Here is a 19,866-nt window from a genome sequence, read left to right on the forward strand (position 1 = left end):
GACTCGATGGACGTTGAGTCTCAGTGAACTCCGGGAGTTGGTGATGGACAGGGAGGCCTGGCGTGCTGCGATTCATGGGGTCGAAAAGAGTCGGACACGACTGAGCGACTGATCTGATCTGATCCAGATCTAGCCTACAGATGCGTCTGTGTACTAAAGGGCAGCAGAATATGCCAACTCAAAATACGCCATTTCGGCATAAGGATCATTTTGAACTGAAGGCCACTAAGAAGAAAAGCTCTCTGCTCTCCTTCAATGTGCCTAAAAGCAGGACATAAACCTTTAGAGGTGTCCTACCTTTCCTCTCTACCAGGAAGGATAGGAGTTAATCACTGGAGACAGCTCTAGACCCTTATCAGCTGAGACAGCAACAGTACAAACTATGTAACAAACTACTCAATAGCCCTATCTTTCTTAAGTTTCCCCACACATTTACCTCCCCCAAATTGCCAACCCAGAAACTCAAAAAGCTGTTTTCATCTTGTTACTTCTCTATTTATTGTTCTTTTAAGATGCCATATAAGCCCATGTGCCACCATCCCTTTGAGTTACTCATTACTGAGTGCTAATGCATGCGAACACAAGGCAATACACTTATTTTGCTTTTCTCCTTGTTGATCTGTCCTTTGTCTATATAGGCCCCAGCTGGAGAATCTAGTGTACATGTGTGCGTCGCTTCAGTTGTGTCTGACTCTTTGTGACCCCATGGACTGTAGCCTGCCAGGCTCCTCTGTCCATGGAACTCTCCAGGCAAGGTACAGATTCTTCAACCGGAATGAATCGCCATGTCCTCCTCCAGGGGATGTTCCTGACCCAGGGATCAAAAATGAGTCTCTCATGTCTCCTACATTGGCAGGCGGGTTTTTGTTTTTGTTTTTACCACTAGCGCCACCTGGGAAGCATACAAATATACAAATATGCATGTGTGTGAATGTGTGTTTTTACATATATCTGCAGTACTGTATAAAATAACAAAAGACTGGAAATATTCCAAATATCCATCAATAAAGAATTTTGTCCACACATTGGGATTCTACGCTCTGAAAAATAAAGAGGAAATGCTACAAGCTGATGTGGAAAGATCTCAAGGGTATATTATCAAAGGAGGAAAAAAATCAAGATGTGAAATAATATACATGATTTGTTATTTTCTGTCACCTTTACCTATGTTTATTATAGCTACAGGGGATGTGGATACAGAGGGAAATAGGGTGGTCAAATATAAGAGCAAAGCTTCTCAATGTGTATTTATATGATTTTGATTTCTGAACCACATGAATATATTCTCTATTCAAATTTGAATAATTTTAAAAATTAAACATTAAAGAAAATAATTAAAGCAATGTATAAAAACCAATGTTTTCACTAAAATTTAACTGAGCTCTTTAAGATTTCTCTACATACTAAAAACTCAAGATAAATAACTTTGGTTCTCTTAGAATTTGAGCCCATCAAATTACTAAGATACCTATTTTGAGTATAAATAACTATTATATGCCTTGGGAAAAGTACTTAACACAGGCTTTTCAGACAACAAATATACAAACTGATAAGTTCTGTGTACGATTTTTAAAAATTACTTTTTCTTCCCAAATGGCCAATCAAAATTAAAAGGCTCAACCATTTTTCCCCAGTATGCTAGAAAAGTCAGATCAATGTTAAACTGAGACATTCACATTCAGGACAAATTCTGGTTGAATGCTTGAAACCAGATGGCCTGCAAAGAGAATCAATGATAAGCAAGAATAAAGGGGAAATAAATAAATCCAACAAAACAAACCAAAAAATTCACTAGAAAATCTGGCTTGATGTCTTGTATGAGAAAAAAAAACAAACAACTCATACCAAACCTAAACAGTTAACATTTGTTGTGTTTATTATATACTAGGTACTATGGAGCCTGGTGGGCTACAGTCCATGGGGTAGCTAAGAGTCAGACACGACTGAGTGACTTCACTTTCACTTTTCACTTTCATGCACTGGAGAAGGAAATGGCAACCCACTCCAGTGTTCTTGCCTGGAGAATCCCAGGGATGGGGGAGCCTGATGGGCTGCTGTCTATGAGGTCGCACAGAGTCGGACACGACTGAAGCGACTTAGCAGCAGCAGCAGCATGCTAACTCTGTTCAAGTTTTAATCACCAAGGTATTGCAAACATTTGCCTTTCAACAAGGCCAAAGAACACAGAAAAGGGAGGAAAAAGTGAGAATTATTCACTTTAATTTAGGCTGAGTATGGAAATATAAGGAGGATATATAAGAGGACAGAAAACAAAAGAAAAAACTGTCAAGCCCATTAAAAAAACTATTATTCCTTTGATAAATGGGAGCTACAGGAAGATGTTAGAATTATGAACATAGGATGCTAAACTTGCTGGGAAAGGTTTAAAGTAGCACAGGGTTATTACAATTGACTATAATTCAGAAATAAGGTATTTTTTTTTAAAATACGAATTCATACAGATAAAAATACATGGCAAAATGTTGGCCACTGTGCTATTCCTTCAACTTTTCTTTATGCTTCAAAATGTTCACAGAAAAATTTAAGAAACGTAACACTGCTCATATCAGTATTTACAGTTCACAATATTTCTCTTTAAGAAAAGAAAAAAGGACCATTTAGTTTGGGGAGGCAGAAAAAGGCAAAGAAAACTTAAAAGAATAGGAGACTGTCTTGAGAAAAGCAGAAAAAAAATATTTTCAAAGACAGGATCAAAAACAAAAAAGATAAAGCACTAAAGAGAAGTAACATATCCATCCGGTAAATACTGTCAGGCAGATATACTCCACATACAAATCTAACAAGTCCTAGCTCATTGTTACTTCTGGTTCTTCTTACACTTGCCCTGTTAAAATGCAGCATTTCTGAAAACTGATGGTGCATCATTTCATTAAAGAGAAAAAGGCCATCTTTGCACCATAAATCCAAAACACTGTCATTCTTAGATTTATAAAAATTAAAATGTTTATTTAACCTTATGCCAGTTTTCATTTGTACATCATTTTGCTGCACAAACATCATAAAAGAAGAAAGAATATGGTTGCACATCCTTTTAGCAAAAGGTTCAGGTTCTTATTGTAAAACATTACGTGATAAAATCCTTCCATCTGAGTAACTAGGAACAACCTATTTCCTTTGGGATCTAACAAACATGTTCATCAATTCCTGAGTTTGTGAAAATTCATGTAGAATATCATCTCCAGAATTCACTCTTTTACGAGTTCATTTATATGATCGATTTCACCATATTCATACAGTGGTGTATCTACATTTACCTTCTGATCTGTCCTGTAATTATGTACATGTTCCTCTGTCAGTTTTCTTCTCTTTGCCATTATGGACAGAAAAAAAAAAATTTTTTTTCATTCTCAACTGTGGCTAATGAAACATACAAAAAGAGAAAAATAAAAAATGACAAAAACTGACTCCAAACTTCTTTCATATTTTCTTGAAAGATAATTTAAAACTCTGCACAATATATGAAAAAAAAAAAGCTAAATATGATGGTTTATTTCACCACTGCACTACCCTTATAAGAAATCCCACCACTGTTCCACTTGTAATTTTCTTTGGTCTAGTTGGGAATACAGATTCTTATTATTCACAGTAGTTATGTTTCATAAAGTCATCACAAATACTTATTTAGTCAATACTGAATCACTGCCCCTAGGGAAAATATAAGATTAGGGTGCTACAAGTCTCCAAGTCTCTTATCACAACACTTTATCAATCATTCATAACCTTGTTTTGTGTTTCCATTTAAAGACATCTTAATTAATATACATTTGTAATCCATTAACACTGAATTCACTGCCAAAACACTGTAAACTCATGCCTCAATGAATTTTTTCCAAGCTTCTTGTGCCTAGGGAACACTAGACAAAACCTGAGCAGTATGCACAGGGGCCATTTTAAACAGTAAAATTGCCCAAGAAAAGGTACAAAAATGCAAAAAATGTGGCACTAAATATACTGCAAAAAGGACATATTGTAACAGGAAGGCAAAGCACTGCTTTGTTGAACCTCGGCTGGGAAGCTACTTGTATTTTGCAGCTCTGCATGTGCATGTCCAGGAATCACCATGAAAAGCTCCATGAGTATTGACCAACCGTGATCCATTCTGATTTAATAACATAAACACTTCTTCCTAGACAACCAATCACAAGATATACAAGATGGTCTATTAAGAGTCTTTTGCTAAATGGGTTTTAACCTGATAACAGCAGCTTCCCCAATAGCTCAGTTGGTAAAGAATCCTGGGTTGGGAAGATCGGCTGGAGAAGGGATAGGCTACCCACTCCAGTATTCTTGGGCTTCCCTTGTGGCTCAGCTGGTAAAGAATCTGCCTGCAATGAGGGAGACCTGGGTTCAATCCCTGGGTTGGTAAAATCCCCTGGAGAAGGAAAACGCTACCCACTTCAGGATTCTGGCCTGGAGAATACCGGACAGAGTCAGACACCACTGAGCAACTTTCACTTTCAAGATATAATCACCAATAGCATGCTCTGAGAACCTTGAAACCATGCAAACAGTAAGTAAAAAATGAGTTGTGTTTTGGTTATAAAGGTAATACTATGGAAAACCCATTAGTAACATATTCATAACAAACTTCTCTTTAAAGTTGCATCTTATTCAAAATTCTAAAACAGCTATTTAAAGGAAAATACATTATCATGTTACTCTGTATCCTCTTTCATCTACAGACTTCAAAATCTTGCTATGGGATAAACTGGGTTACCCCAAAATTCATATGCTGACAGTCATAATCCACAGTATCCAAGAATGTGACCTTATTTGGGAAAGTGGTCATCAAGGCTGTAATCGGTTAAGATGAGGTCTGATGGGAGCAGGGTAGGCCCCTAATCTGACTTGTGTCCTAACAAAAGTGGAACCAACCCTACTTGACACCTTGATATTCAATTTCCACCCTCCAGAACTGTGCTAATATATTTCTGTTACTTAAGCCACCCAGGTTGTGATATTTTGTTTCGCAGCCCAAACAAATACACTTACCTAAATATTTTTGGGTTCAAAACATTCCTGTCAAGTTAGCCAAGTAGCACCATCTGTATTTTAAAAGTGGTCCACAGAAATAAACAACTTATTCTAAATAATTCAATCACAGATAAACTTGATTTTGAAATTTAAAGTTTCTATTAATAGTTCAAATTACATTATTTTCATGCCAAACAATTTTTCAAAGTTGGCAAAAGACACTTCTCTAAGCAATCTTTAAATACAAGTGCAAGGGGGAAAAAAAGCCTTTGAGAGAGCAAGTTGGCAATATGTATTACAATTCTAAACATGCATGCCCTCTGACCCCCAAACTTTCCTTTTGGGAAACAACAGGAAATAACGTGATTTCCAGTAACAGGTACATAAATAAATATGGAATATCCATGTAACAGAAACTGGTGCTTCTATTAAAATACATGTCTATATAGTACAACATGAAAAGATAAAAACATATTAAATGAAAATGCAAACCACAGCATTTTATGTAATGTGTACAGGACTATGTATTTTAATACAGGTATAAAGTTATGAAAATATAAAAAATAGTAGTAGTCAGTTTTAGGATTCAGGGGAAAAAGTGGCTTCTACTTTTTAAAACACTTCTGTAACTTCTAAAAACTTATAGAAATGTATTAGAAAAAAAGAATTAGAAAAAAAGTAATTAGAAAAAAATAATTTTTTAAGATATCTGAAGTCCCCAAATTATAAATGACCCAAACCCCATAGGGACAACTGTCCTCTGTTTCCCAAAATCAAAATACTAGGGAAATAACTAACACAGACTGATAAATTTTCTTCCCTAAGAGACAGTAGTAAAGTATTATATTTAAAATGTGATATATAGTTAAGTTAAATGCTACTCACAAAAATTTGTCCTGAGCTTTGTGGAACCAATAAAGCAAGAGAGCCAAACAAGCCAGGGTAGATAATGGGTGGAAATAAATTCTAATATGCAAATGTAAAACTTCAATGAATTTTTTTATAGAAAATGTTACAAAGGTAAAATATAATTATTGATAGAATATTATACTTAGGTATAATGTGTTTTAAAGACTGGTTTGAAAACCTATTTATGACATGCAGCAGTATTTCCATGAGCAAAGAAAAATTTAGCTTTTAAAAACAATTCATTTATAAATCAGGGACTATCTGGTATAAAAAGTACAATTACTAAGCATGACCAAAGGCCACAGTTAATCTCAACTCTTAATATGGTATATGAATTGAATGAAGTCTTATGTGTATACATATTTTTTTTTTACTTTTTTTTTTTAATTTTATTTTATTTTTAAACTTTACAATATTGTATTAGTTTTGCCAAATATCGAAATGAATCCGCTATATTTTTAATTAAAAAAAAAATGAATTCAACTGAATTTGCAAAGCTGTCAATGTTTTATACACAGAACAAAAATCCTGGTTGATGTTTAATGCTCAAGCTTTCAGGGTCTAAAAAACAATAGTTATGAATAGCAAAAAGCACAGTCATATTAATAACAATTACAAAACTGGAGGTCAGAAGGATATACTTGGTAAAAAGCTAATTTTAAGAACCTCCATTTCAATTACTCAGTAAATGTTTAATTCAGTTAGAGCTTAAGTTTCAAAAGCCTCTGCCTACCATGCTTCACTATTTGCTATATAGATTTTCCCCTTCCCTCCTGAATAACTCAAAACTCCAACTAAAGCAATGCAAAGCACACTTAATATCTATCTCTAGAAATTTAATGTTCACAAAATGCTATACAATGAAATTTAAAAGGTAATGCATAATTCCATTCGTATATAAAAATATGTCACACACAGCCCAGTATACGTGCAGAGAAAAGACTGTGAAAATAGGGTTTCCCTGGTGGCTCAGTGGTAAAGAATCCACCTGCCAATGCAAGAGACAAAGATTCAATCCCTGGTCTGGGAAGATTCCAGAGGACAACTTGGGCCAAAGGACAACTGGGCCCGTGTGCCACAGCAACTGAGCAAGTGGCTACAGAGCCCAGGAGCTGTAACTACTGAGCCCACGTGTCAAAACAACTGAATCCAGAATACTCTAGAGCCCATGCTCTGTAACAAGAACAGCCACCGCAATGAGAAGCCTGTGCACCAAAACTAGAGAGTAGCCCCCTGCTCACCTCAACTAGAGAAAAGCCCAAGCATCAACACTCAGCACAGCCAGATAAATCAAAAATATTTAAAATAAAAAAGACTGAGTAAAGAAATACTAAATTGTCAACACTGATTATCTACCAGTGGTTTTCTTTCTTTCATGGTTCTTCAACTGTTTAACTGAACAAGTGAAAGTGAGTTGATGTATTTTATGATTGTGATTTTTTTAAAAGATGAAGACATTAACTACTTGGGATTAGTGAATAACACCAATAAATAATTTAAAATGCTTTTTTTACTTTAATAAATAATGATATTGCTAATTGTGTGACAGAGCTAACAAATTACCAAATGGCTACTTCACTAAAGGCATGTTATTTCCCTACTCCTAAAGTAAAACTGTTCACTGACACTTTTTAAAGGATCACTAATATAATCATATAATGATCATAAAATATGAAAAATTAAGAATAAAATAAAGCCTAAATGTAAAATATTTAATGAAAATGCTTATTCTCTAAAATTATTACTGATAATTATCAATAGGAATTTGGAATGGTACAACTCATCATCATGAAAACATTTTAGTAAGTTTTCTGATAAAATCAAAATATACAGTAACTTACATGTCTTAACTGACAGTACACAGTAATATTCATATGGAGATGTAACTATATTAAAAAATTCTTTATAATGGATATGTTTACAAATCCATACCCCTTTTATGCATTCTTATCTACATACAGGTATACAGTTAACATACACAGAGAACCTATTATGTGCCTGGCACTGTGCTAAGCACTTTATTTAATCTCATTTAATCCTCATAACATGATAAGGCAGGTGTACCATCATCCCTACTTCAAAGGCACTAAGATATAAACATTTCCCTATTGAACAACTTGTACTTTTGCTTATAATACTTAAACAACAAGGTTATGTTTTAATAACTTACTTTCAAAATATACTTAAAACTGTAAAAGTACTAGGGCTTCACAACATTTTTTCTTCAGGATTCCTTTCTGGATGGCTAGGAACTGCTGAAATTAATTGCCTTGAAGCAGAAAGAAGCAAAACTAAAATACAAAGATTACAATTAGAAAAAAAAAAAAAGACTCCAATATAAATATATCAACCAAATAGCTGTTTTAATCTCTTTACAAGACCAGCAAGAATGAACTCTCAAAATATACTGGCAGTCCAGATTCAATGCACTGGGCTAGTGCACTGGGACGACCCAGAGGGATGGTATGGGGAGGGAGGAGGGAGGAGGGTTCAGGATGGGGAGCACATGTATACCTGTGATGGATTCATTTTGATATTTGGCAAAACTAATACAATTATGTAAAGTTTAAAAATAAAATAAAATTAAAAATATATATATATATACTGGCAGATTTTTTTGTTCTGTTTTCTTAGATTCTTTCTTGTATATTTCAAATTTATTCACCTCAGAGACAATTAACTGTATTTTCTTACTTTATTCTTGTTGATGACATAGGAAAGGTGGGGGGAGGGTTTTACAGACACCAAAAGAGTTAAACCCTCTCAGAACTGGCCAATTCCTAAAGATAACTTGCCTACCAAAATGCCTTTCATACAGAAACTGACCAAACCAGAGATTATTCCACCAACTATATCCTTATCTAATTCTCACACATCAAACCAGAATTTCCCCTACCTTAAATCATCCCAGAACCAGGTACCAGGAAATAAGAAACCTATCCTACAGAACAAAGCCTGGAAGAATTAATCAAATTAGTCAATTCTTAACTATTTATTCTGTCCAGTTTGCCTCTCCCTGGAAAACCTCAATAAAGGCCACGGTCTTACGATTTCCCCTGAGCTCTTTTCTGCCTCCTGATTACCGTGGTATCTTCCTCCTCAGCTCTGTGTGGCACGCAGTGACCTCCTCTCTCTAGAATCAGTGAGCATAATCAACTTCTTCGGAGCCTCATTCTCATTACCCCTTACAGCCACAATGACTTTACCTTACCACTTCCAACATGTACATTCTTAGAACAGGTATAAACTTTAAACTTTTCATTATAAAGTAGCTGATGACCACAAACTTACCAAAACAAGAGTCTTAACTGTAACTTTCCTCCCTTTCTATGGCACATCCAACAAAATGGTCATCGTGTTCATTCAACACCTTGTGTTTCTTCTGTGATAAAGATATGTAAGACAAGGTGTTTAACCGGCAGTAACTGACATGGTAGAGAAGACTTACCCAAATAATTACATAATATGAAGTTAGCAATGCAACTTACTAACTTACTGAATGACAGAGAACTGTACTAGATACTGTGCAAAATATATGACTTAAGTTCTTATACGACACACCAGAGAGATGTAGGAGAAGGCACTTGATCTGGGCAATATTCCAGACAGAAACAGAAATATGCCTTAGAAAGATTAAAGATGGATGGATTGGAATGGGGAGATCAGGTAGAAAGCTACTGCCACAGTTCTTGCATAGACTGCTGCTGCTGCTAAGTCACTTCAGTCATGTCCGACTCTGTGCGACCCCATAGACGGTAGCCCACCAGGCTCCCCCGTCCCTGGGATTCTCCAGGCAAAGAACACTGGAGTGGGTTGCCATTTCCTTCTCCAATGCAAGAAAGTGAAAAGTGAAGGTGAAGTTGCTCAGTCGTGTCCGACTCTCAGCGACCCCATGGACTGCAACCTAACAGGCTCCTCCGTCCATGGGATTTTCCAGGCAAGAGTACTGGAGTGGGGTGCCACTGCCTTCTCCGTTGCATAGACTAGCAATGATGTAAACTAAAGCATGATCTAAACTAAAGAATTTTAATTGAGATAGGAGGAAACTACAGGCCCCAGGGTTTAGGATAATTAGCTCAAGATAACATATGCAGCCACTTGCAAATGCAATGAAGACACAAGAAAGTTACTAAGAGTAAGATTTTGGCAACTGAGTCAACACTGTTGCTACAGGTTAGGAAGCTGACTCTAAGGTGAATCTAAGGTTTAAAGCTAAGTGAATTGAAGAAGCATCAATAAATAAGGAAGAGAGGCTATTTCAGCTGTTGTAGAGAGCTGGAGACAGCTAACAGTGGTCTCCATTTAAACTGTTCCTTTTTTGTTCTCCACATTTTATCTTCTCATTTTAAAGCTCCACATTGTATCTTCACATTTTATAATCTCAGAAATGTCTATTTGTCTTCCTTGATTTTCTTAATGTATAAATTTTTCCCACAGTCAAGCACAATATAAGCAGCAAATGTCCCATTTTTTATTAACAGCCTTTTTATATACTAAGCAAGTAAATTTAGGCATACTTGTATTAAAATAATTATGTATGCAAAAGTAAGAGTAGAAAGCTGCAGCCAAATGCATTTATTTTCAATTTAAAAGGCTGCTTATCACCTTAGGAAGGGCAGGTTTGAAAGCGTGAATAAGCAGGAGGAAAAAAAAAATGATTTAAGTGTCTGATCCTCAAACTACCAGTACACAAACTATACCTTCTGTTACAGACTGAGTACTTATGTCCTGCCCCCGCTTCCCAAATTCACTTGAAATTCTATCTTCCCATGTGACAATACTAGAAGGTAGGCCTTTGGGAGGTAATTAGATCCTAAGGGTGAAGCCCTCATTGACAAGATTAGTGTCCTTTCTTAGACAGCTCCCTCACCCTTCTGCCATATGAGGGAGGACACAATGAAAAGATGGCCATCTTTGAACCAAGAAGCAAGTTCTCAACAGATAACAAATCTAAGCACCCTGATCCTGGATTACCCAGACTCAAAAGCCAAGAGAAATATGTTTGTTGTGTAAGTCACCCAGACTATATTATTTATGGTGTAGCAGCCTGAACAGACTAAGAAATCTTCAAATTAACTATTCATTAAACTTTTGAAAATAAACAATGAATCTAACTTCTATCATTTATGTAATTTTCACAAGAACAACAAAAAAATCTGTTTTTTCTGTTATTACTATGATCTTTAAACTCTTAACAGTAAAGTAATTTATTTTATATCTTGCTCCAATACAACACTACCTTTAAGTGAAAATGGAACCCCACTCCAGTACTCTTGCCTGGAAAATCCCATGGATGGAGGAGCCTGGTGGGCTGCAGTCCATGGGGTCGCAGGGAGTCGGACACGACTGAGCGACTTCACTTTCATTTTTCACTTTCATGCATTGGAGAAGGTAATGGCAAACCCACTCCAGCGTTCTTGCCTGGAGAATCCCAGGGACCGCAGAGCCTGCTGGGCTGCTGTCTCTGGGGTCGCACAGAGTCTGACACGACTGAGGTGACAGCAGCAGTAGCAGCAAACATACATTCTGGGGTAATTTGGGTATAACTTTTTCATATGAGCTTCAACAAGGTAAATGAAAACTAAACATAAAGAAATATGTACTTTCATAATTAGCATAATGTCTAGGACAAAGTAGATAATCTGTTGAATAAATGCCTGAGTTTCAGTTATAAATAAAAAGATATTGTCTATCTCAAAGCAAATGTGTAAGACTTACTTTTAAGAAAACATTTACTGAGCATTTTCCACATGCCAGGCATTGTTCTTTGCACTTCAGTGTGATAGCTCACTTAACCCCTACAACTACCCTTGGCATGATTATCCTCACTTTACAGACAAGAATACTTAACACAAAAAGACTAAGCTATGTGCCCAAGATAACACAGCTAAAAAATAAAAGATAAGTGCCCAAGATAACATAGCTAAAAGGGTACAGGGTTTGTACCAAAGCATTCTAATTTCGGAGCCTACCCTTTTATTTTATTTGGGTTTCCCTGGTGGCTCAAACAGTAAAGAATCTGCCTGCAATGCAGGAGACCTGGATTTAATCCCTGGGTCAGGAAGATCCCCTGGAGAAGGAAATGGCAGCCCACTCCAGTACTCAGGCAAGAGTATCTATAAGCAAATACAAATATCTTTTTTCTAATCCAAAATATAGCTTTATACACAATGTTCTACACCTTGCTCTTTTCACTCAATTTATCTTATAATAATGAGCAAACTCCTCCCTCATTCTCTTCTTAACTACATAGTATTTACATTACACTGACTGAATTATTTTACCGGTTCCCAACAGACTGTCATGGGGGCTTCCCCGGTAGCTCAGATGGTAAAGAATCTGCCTGTAACGCAGGAGACCTGGGTTCGATTCCTGAGTCAGGAAGATCCTTGGAGAAGGGAATGGCAACCCACACCAGTATTCTTGCCTAAAGAATTCCATGCAGAGTTGGGCACGAGTAAGTGACTAACACACAACACTGTCGGGGCTTCCCAGGTGGCGCTAGTGGTAAAGAACCCGCCTGCCAATGCAGGAGACCTAAGAGATGTGGGTTTGATTCTTGGGTTGGCAAGATCCCCTGGAGACAGACATAGAAACCCACTGAAGTATTCTTGCCTGGAGAATCCCATGGACAGAGGAGCCAGGCAGGCTACCGTCCATAGGGCCGCACAGTCAGCCACGACTGAAGCAACTTAGTACACACAGACAGTCACAATGTTGTTTCTAATGTTTTGCTGTTATAAACAATGCTGTAGTAACACTCACTTTGTATATATACAAATGTAGCTATCAAATCAACAGCTGTACTCTTGGATTTCTTGAAGGGTATGTACATTTGTAATTCTGATATATGATAGCAAAATAACCGTTATAAAAACCTATGAACACTTTTTACTGACAGCCTCACTGCAGAGATGGTACTGCAGTCATACACAGGTCTTTTGCACTTCTCTTAGTATGAATGAGGCTGCAGAGTACTCATGGTTTAAGTCATTTGTATATCCTTTTCTGTGAAGTGCCTGTTCCTATCCTTTGCCCATTCTGCGGTTTTTGTCTCATCAATTTTTAGAAGTGCTTTGTATCTCAGAGATTTACACTTTGATTTTAATAAATATTAAACTTTTTATTTTCCTATTTGTCTTTTACCTTTGTTTACAGTGACTTCCACCTAGCAAAATTATTTTTACTTCCACGCAACTTACCTTTTCTATGCCTATTCACAATTCAGAAAGTATTTCCTGACTCTAACAAAACAATTTTTTTTGAGGGATATACATTTTATTGGAAACCTTAAATACTCTTCAGACAGAACACAATGTCTTCAATCAAGGCTCCCATGTGGCCTACAGGGAAGACTGCAATTTCTGAAGGGCAAGGAGAGGGACAGTACAGAGGATGAGTGCTTAACTTGCCAAAAGAACCTCCTCACAAGTTTCCAATTTTTAAAAATCAGTCCATGTTTTCTTCAAGCATTATCATTATAGCCTTTACATTTAAATATTTGATTGATCTGGAATTTATCCAATATGTACATGGCATGAGGTAAATCCAACTTTTTTATTTCCTAGATGATGCTCCTACTTATACCAAGGTTATTTATTGAATATGTCTCACTTGAATATTTTTCTCCATGCTTATGTCTGGGCTCTATATTGTTTTATTGGTTTTAAATGGCCATATGTAGGGCAGTTTTAACTACCAAGGTTTTAAAATTAAAACATGCTATTAACTATACATATTTTTTTTTTCTGCTCTTATTCTTCAATTTTCCTAACTACTCTGGTTTATTTTTTCCATATGAACTAGAGAATCAATTTGTCCAGTTCCTGGGGAAAAAAACCATTTGGTATTTTTATTCGGATCACATTAAATTGACACTAATTTTAGAGAAACTGATAGGTTTATGTAGGTTAAGCATGCCTGTCCACAAATGTGGTTACCATTTACTGAAGCCTTCTGTATCCCTCATAAGTGCTTTCAAGTCTTCTTCATATTCTAGGTGTTGGCACATTTCTTAGGTAATTCCTAAGTCACTGTACCTTTTTCTTGCTATTGTTAAGTATTGACTTTTGATTGTTGCCATCTAATTGGACTTTCTTTCCATTAGGTTTGGTTTTGTTTTTTAATTGAGGTATAGCTGATTTATAATATTATCTGTTTCAACTTTATAACGTAATGATTTATAATTTTTAAAGATAATATTCCATTTATGGTTGTTATAAATTATATTAATATCTATCCATACAAATATATGTAAATATAATATATATATTATATTATAGGCTATATTCCCTATGCTGCACAATATAGCCTTATAGCTTATGTCATACATAGTACTGCCTCTAACCCTATTTGCATTCCCCCTCTTCCCTCTCCCACTGGTGGTCACTAGTTTGTCTTCTGTATCTGCAAGTCTGTTTCTTTCTTATTAGATTCACTATTTTTTAGATTCCACACAGAAGTAATATTGTACTTTTTGTTTTTATCTATCTGACTTATTTCACTAAGCCTAACATCCAAGTACATCTATGTTGTTGCAAATGACAAAATTTCATTTTTCATGGCTGAGTAGTATTCCAGTGTGTGTGTGTGTGTGTGTGTGTGTGTGTGTGTGTGTGCACGCACACACACATACACACACACACACACATCTTCTTTATCCATTCATCTGCTGATAGACACTTAGACTGCTTCCATATATTGGTGACTGTAAATCATGCTGCTGTGAACACTGGATTACATGTACCTTTTCAAACTAGTGTTTTCTTTTCTTTGAATATATGGCTAGGGGTAGAATCAGTAGTCCTTTTTTCTTTCTTTGAAGAACCCCCATACTGCTTTCCACAGTGACTGTACCAATTCACATTCCCATCAACAGTGTACAAAGCTTCCCTTTGGGATCTCCACATACTTGCCAACATGTTATCTGTGGTGTTTTTGATGGTAGCCATTCTGACAAGTGTGAGGTGATAACTCATTGTGGTATTCATCTGCATTTCTCTGATGATTAGTGATGTAGAGAATCTTTATTCTACATCAGACAGGCCTGATGGCATCTAGATGTTTTCTTTGGAAAAATGTCTATTCAGGTCTTCTGCCCATTTTTAAATCAAGTTGTCTGCTTTTTGATATTGAAATGTATGAGCTATTTATATATTTTGAGTATTAATTCTTTATGGGCCATATCATTTGCAAATATTTTCTCCCATTCCGTAGGTTAATTCCATTTTGTCAAAGATTTCCTTTATTCACCAGGTGGATTTTTTTTTTCATGTTTATTTATTTGGTTGTTCGAGGTCTTGGCTGTGGCATGTGGGATCTAGTTCCCTGACTAGGAACTGAGCCCAAGCCCCCTGCCTTAGGAGCACAGTCTCAGCCCCTGGACCACCAGGGAGGTCACTATGGTTTTACTTTTGACTCTGGGCAAGGTATTTAACCTCCTGAAGTTCTATTTCCCTCACCTATAAAACTGAGCTAACTGTACTCTGAAGGATGGATTTAATGCTTTTGGATAATGTATAAAGGATTCAGCACAGTGCCTGGCACATAATGGTGGTTACCATTATTATTTTCAAATGTCCACATCCTGCTGCTGCTGCTGCTGCTAAGTCACTTTAGTCATGTCCGATTCTGTGCGACCCCGTAAAGGGCAGCCCACCAGGCTCCCCCGTCCCTGGGATTCTCCAGGCAAGAACACTGGAGTGGGTTGCATTTCCTTCTCCAATGCATGAAAGTGAGAAGTGAAAATGAAGTCGCTCAGCCGTGTCCGACTCTTTGCGACCCCATAGACTGCAGCCTACCAGGCACCTCCGTCCATGGGATTTTCCAGGCAAGAGTACGGGAGTGGGGTGCAATCGCCTTCTGCGGTCCACATCCCAGTACCTAATATATTCTAAATAATATTTCTCATTAGTTAAGTTTCTCCAACTACGAGGTGGGTATCTTTCTTCTCCCCTTTACACTGTCATATTAACTTCTAAGTATTTCCTTCCCCCCTTACTCCTAGTAGTAGAGGCTTACTCAGCTCCCCAGCTGAGTGCAGAAATAATCTTAGGTTCAGGCAGAAGTAACAGCAACCTTTCAGAATTTTACCTAATTATTCTTCAAAAAAATAAGTGTAGGTCCAGGAAGTTCATTCTTGCTAGTCTAGTTATGTCATCTATAGCTGAGCAATACCCTGATCAAAAATCAGGAGTATACACGTGCTGATTCATAAATACTTGGGATCAACTATGAGAAGCCATCACAAACTTCTTCAAAGAACTTATAGATAAAGAACCAAAATTTCCTCCAATTGTTTTCAGAAGCTCTCCTTCTGAAATTAAAACCTGGTAGGGAGTTCCCTGGTGGTCCAGTGGCTGATATACTCTGGGCTCCCAATGCAGTGGGCCTGAGTTCAATTTCTAGGCAGGGAACTAGATCCTCCATGCCACAACTAAGACCTGGAACAACCAAATTCTGCTGAGGGGCTCTTTTAGCCTTACTTTATTCTTTTTCTCACTTTCATTTCCCTTTCACAAAAGCAAGATCATTATCTCAAAAAGCACATTTCTCAGGGGCTCTTGCCTACATGCCAGCACACACACAATTAATAGTTAAAACTATTTCGGCTTTCAACTATTTCACAACTTCTATGTGACATCTTGTGACTTCAAAACCTTTGTTTCCAATAAAATCTGGAAATCATAAAGTCAGACATAATTAACTAATAGGTTTTTGTCAGTTAAATGAAGCAAATGAACCTATTAGTAAAACTCAAATAAGCAGTCTATCAAATGGCACCTTAAAATATAAACGTTTTATCCATATATAAAAATTCAAGTTTACAAAACATATGAAATAGAGCAGGCAACCATTTAGATTACTTCAAATTTACAAAGGTGTTATATTGCTAGGTACTTTAAAACAGTCTTCCAAAAGCACAAAATTAAGTATCGTTAGTGGATTATTAATTTCTTAAAAGGCTGGAACCAAGGAGAATGTTAAACTAGTATGAACTGAAGAGTAAACAAAAAATTTAAATTAAAACATTTCATGCCATTAGTTCTATTCTTTCTCCTCACTTACAGTACTGAATTTACTAATATTGTTACCAAGTTCAAAACACAATTCACCTCACCAAACCTTTTCTCTCTCCTCCTAAAATAAAAGTTAACATTCCTCCTCTTCCAGGATTCCCTATTTCTATTCATGATTCAACCAAGGATCACACCTGGCTCTTCCCTTTACCCTGACCATTCATTTCCTTCTGGTTACCAAAGCCCATCCATTCTTTGTCTCCCTAATGTCATGCTCCCTTCTTGTTTTAAAGAGCTACTCTCATAGTCTAATTAGTTTCTCTACCTCCAAATTATCTCCCTTCTATAAAAACCAGATATGACCTATTGCAAACTACAGACATCAAAAGATATCTACCAAATTAAATTCAGGCTCCCTAACTTCATTAACTCTATAATCTGACCTCAATTTTACTTTTCTAACCTTCTAGCTCACTATTCGCAGACATTTCAGTTAACTGAAATAGTATTCTCTCAGTAGGCCTCATATCTGCCTATTTCCATTTGAGGTGCTTTACCTATACAGCATTCTTCTTCATTCTTTCCTCCTTGAAATACTATATATTCTTCCAGTTCATATGCTATCTTCCCTTTAGAAACTCATCTACAATCCACTCCATCCCAAAGGGTTATACTATTCATCTCAACACAGCACTCTGTTTATACATTTATAATACAGCATATTTTATATGCATTTCTATGTGCTTAAAATAATTCTTCCCTTCTAGATCTTTAAATGATAATATCACATTACACTTAGAAGCTTATCAAATAATATACATTTTTAAAGTTCCATTTATAAATATTTTCTAATGAATTTATCAACTTTGTAAAGTGAGACAAAACTGTGTTAAATTTTTTAAAATAAATTTAGTTATTGTTCCTTTCAGATATGCTAAAATTAAAGATGTTCTTTCTCCTTAAGAAATAAACAGGGAGGAAATAAAGACTAAACTGATGTACATGTTTGTGGTGGCATTACTTACAACAAAAATCTGGAAACAAGTTCCAGAAAATAAAAGAACACAAATTTTGGTATATTTAAATAATGAAATGTTAAATAATCATTAACAACATCCCCACCATAATACCATTTTAAAATGGTATTTTAAAACCATAGAGAATACTTACTAAATTGTTATTCAATTATTAATGAAAAATAGTTGAGAAACAAGAACATATTCCCAGTCCATAATCAGAAATATATTAATATATGAATACAGAAAAACTGTTAAATGACGGCAGTATTTATCTGTGCATGACGGCATTATGGTTGATTTTTATTTTCCCTATATTTTCTAATTTCACTACCAAGAATATGTAATAAAACCATCAAAAACTAAAAATGTGTTATTTCAAAACAGTGACACCCAGCAAAAGAATAAAATGAGACTAAACTTAGATATTAATAAAGAAATAAGGTATTTTACAGAAAAGGCAATGGCACCCCACTCCAGTACTCTTGCCTGGAAAATCCCATGGACTGAGGAGCCTGGTAGGCTGCAATCCATGGGGTTGCGAAGAGTCAGACACGACTGAGCTACTTCACTTTCACTTTCCTGAACTGGAGAAGGAAATGGCAACCCACTCTAGTGTTCTTGCCTGGAGAATCCCAGGGACGCGGGAGCCTGGTGGGCTGCCATCTATGGGGTCGCACAGAGTCGGACACGACTGAAGAGACTTAGCAGCAGCAGCAAGGTATTTTAAAGTAATGTGAAAAACACATTACTAAAGGATTACAGAATGTTTTCTTCATGGGCTAGAAAAGCTGAAATAAAACTCTGCAGTACTAGAACTGAAGAAAAATGAGTAATTCATGTAAACAAAATACTATGGATTAAAGAATGCCATCAAAATTCAAGAAATTTCCCTTTTAACCAAATTAACTTCAATAATACAATTATACTCAGCACAGGTTTTTCTTGCATGTAAAGTAACCATAACGATTCATCAAAATATAAAAATAATTACTGCCTTTTAAATTCCATCAGCCTGGAAAAAACATCCATAGAAACTGAAAGGAGAAAACCATGGGCTCTTTAATATGGTTTATTTATTAATGATTTCCACTTTTCTACTTACTAACATAATCCTAGTTCAAAGAAACCCTATAACAATGGCTGAATACATTTCCTCCATTGTTTTAACATGTATCTCACATATCTGATACACCTTTTGCCTAGGAAAATTTAATATCTTTGAAGTGAGACTTTATTTCTTCAAAACAATTTTAAAAATACATGAAAAAAAAATACATGAGATTTGTGAAAAATGACCTTTTACAACAGTGCTACACTCATATGACATATTGGGGACACAGAACCCAAAGAACACAGTCGGCCCTCCTTTTCCATGAGTTCCTTATCTCAGCATTCAACCAAAATGTGGATGGAAAACACAGCTAACCCTTAAACAACATGTGTTTGAACTGCACAGATCCACTTACTTATACATGAGTTTACTTCAATAAATACTTGTATTTTCATTTTACAGATCTTTAAGTGTAGGGAAAAGTTTATGTTCAATTAGAGATCACAATATGTGGAATCATAAAACTAGGGTTTGAGTTCTGATTCTATCCAAATTGTTTCTGCTTCTTGCCCTTGAGTGAGTCTCTTCAATTTCTGTTTTTAAGGTAGAGATAACAGTATGAGGCTTTTCAACTGCATGGAAGATCAGTACACCTAACACTCATGTTGTTCAAGGGTCAACTACATTTAAGGGGGAAAAAATCCCAGAAATTTCCAAAAAGCAAAACTTGAATTTGCCATGCCAAAAGTTATTTACGTATCATTTACATTGTATTTATAACTATTTACATTGTACTAGGTACTATAAACCAGAAATAATTTTAAATACATGCAAAGGTTATATGCAAACACTATGCCATTTTATATAAGGGACT

General features: G+C 36.0%; 1 protein-coding gene across 6 annotated transcripts in view; it reads right to left on the reverse strand.

Annotated features, from left to right (window-relative positions):
• Positions 1-19,866, reverse strand: part of HERC4 (HECT and RLD domain containing E3 ubiquitin protein ligase 4) — a 127,493-nt gene that overhangs the window by 99,425 nt on the left and 8,202 nt on the right. The window lies entirely within an intron of this gene.

This window comes from Bos taurus, chromosome 28 (assembly GCF_002263795.3).
Source record: "Bos taurus isolate L1 Dominette 01449 registration number 42190680 breed Hereford chromosome 28, ARS-UCD2.0, whole genome shotgun sequence".
Lineage (NCBI taxonomy): Eukaryota > Metazoa > Chordata > Mammalia > Artiodactyla > Bovidae > Bos > Bos taurus.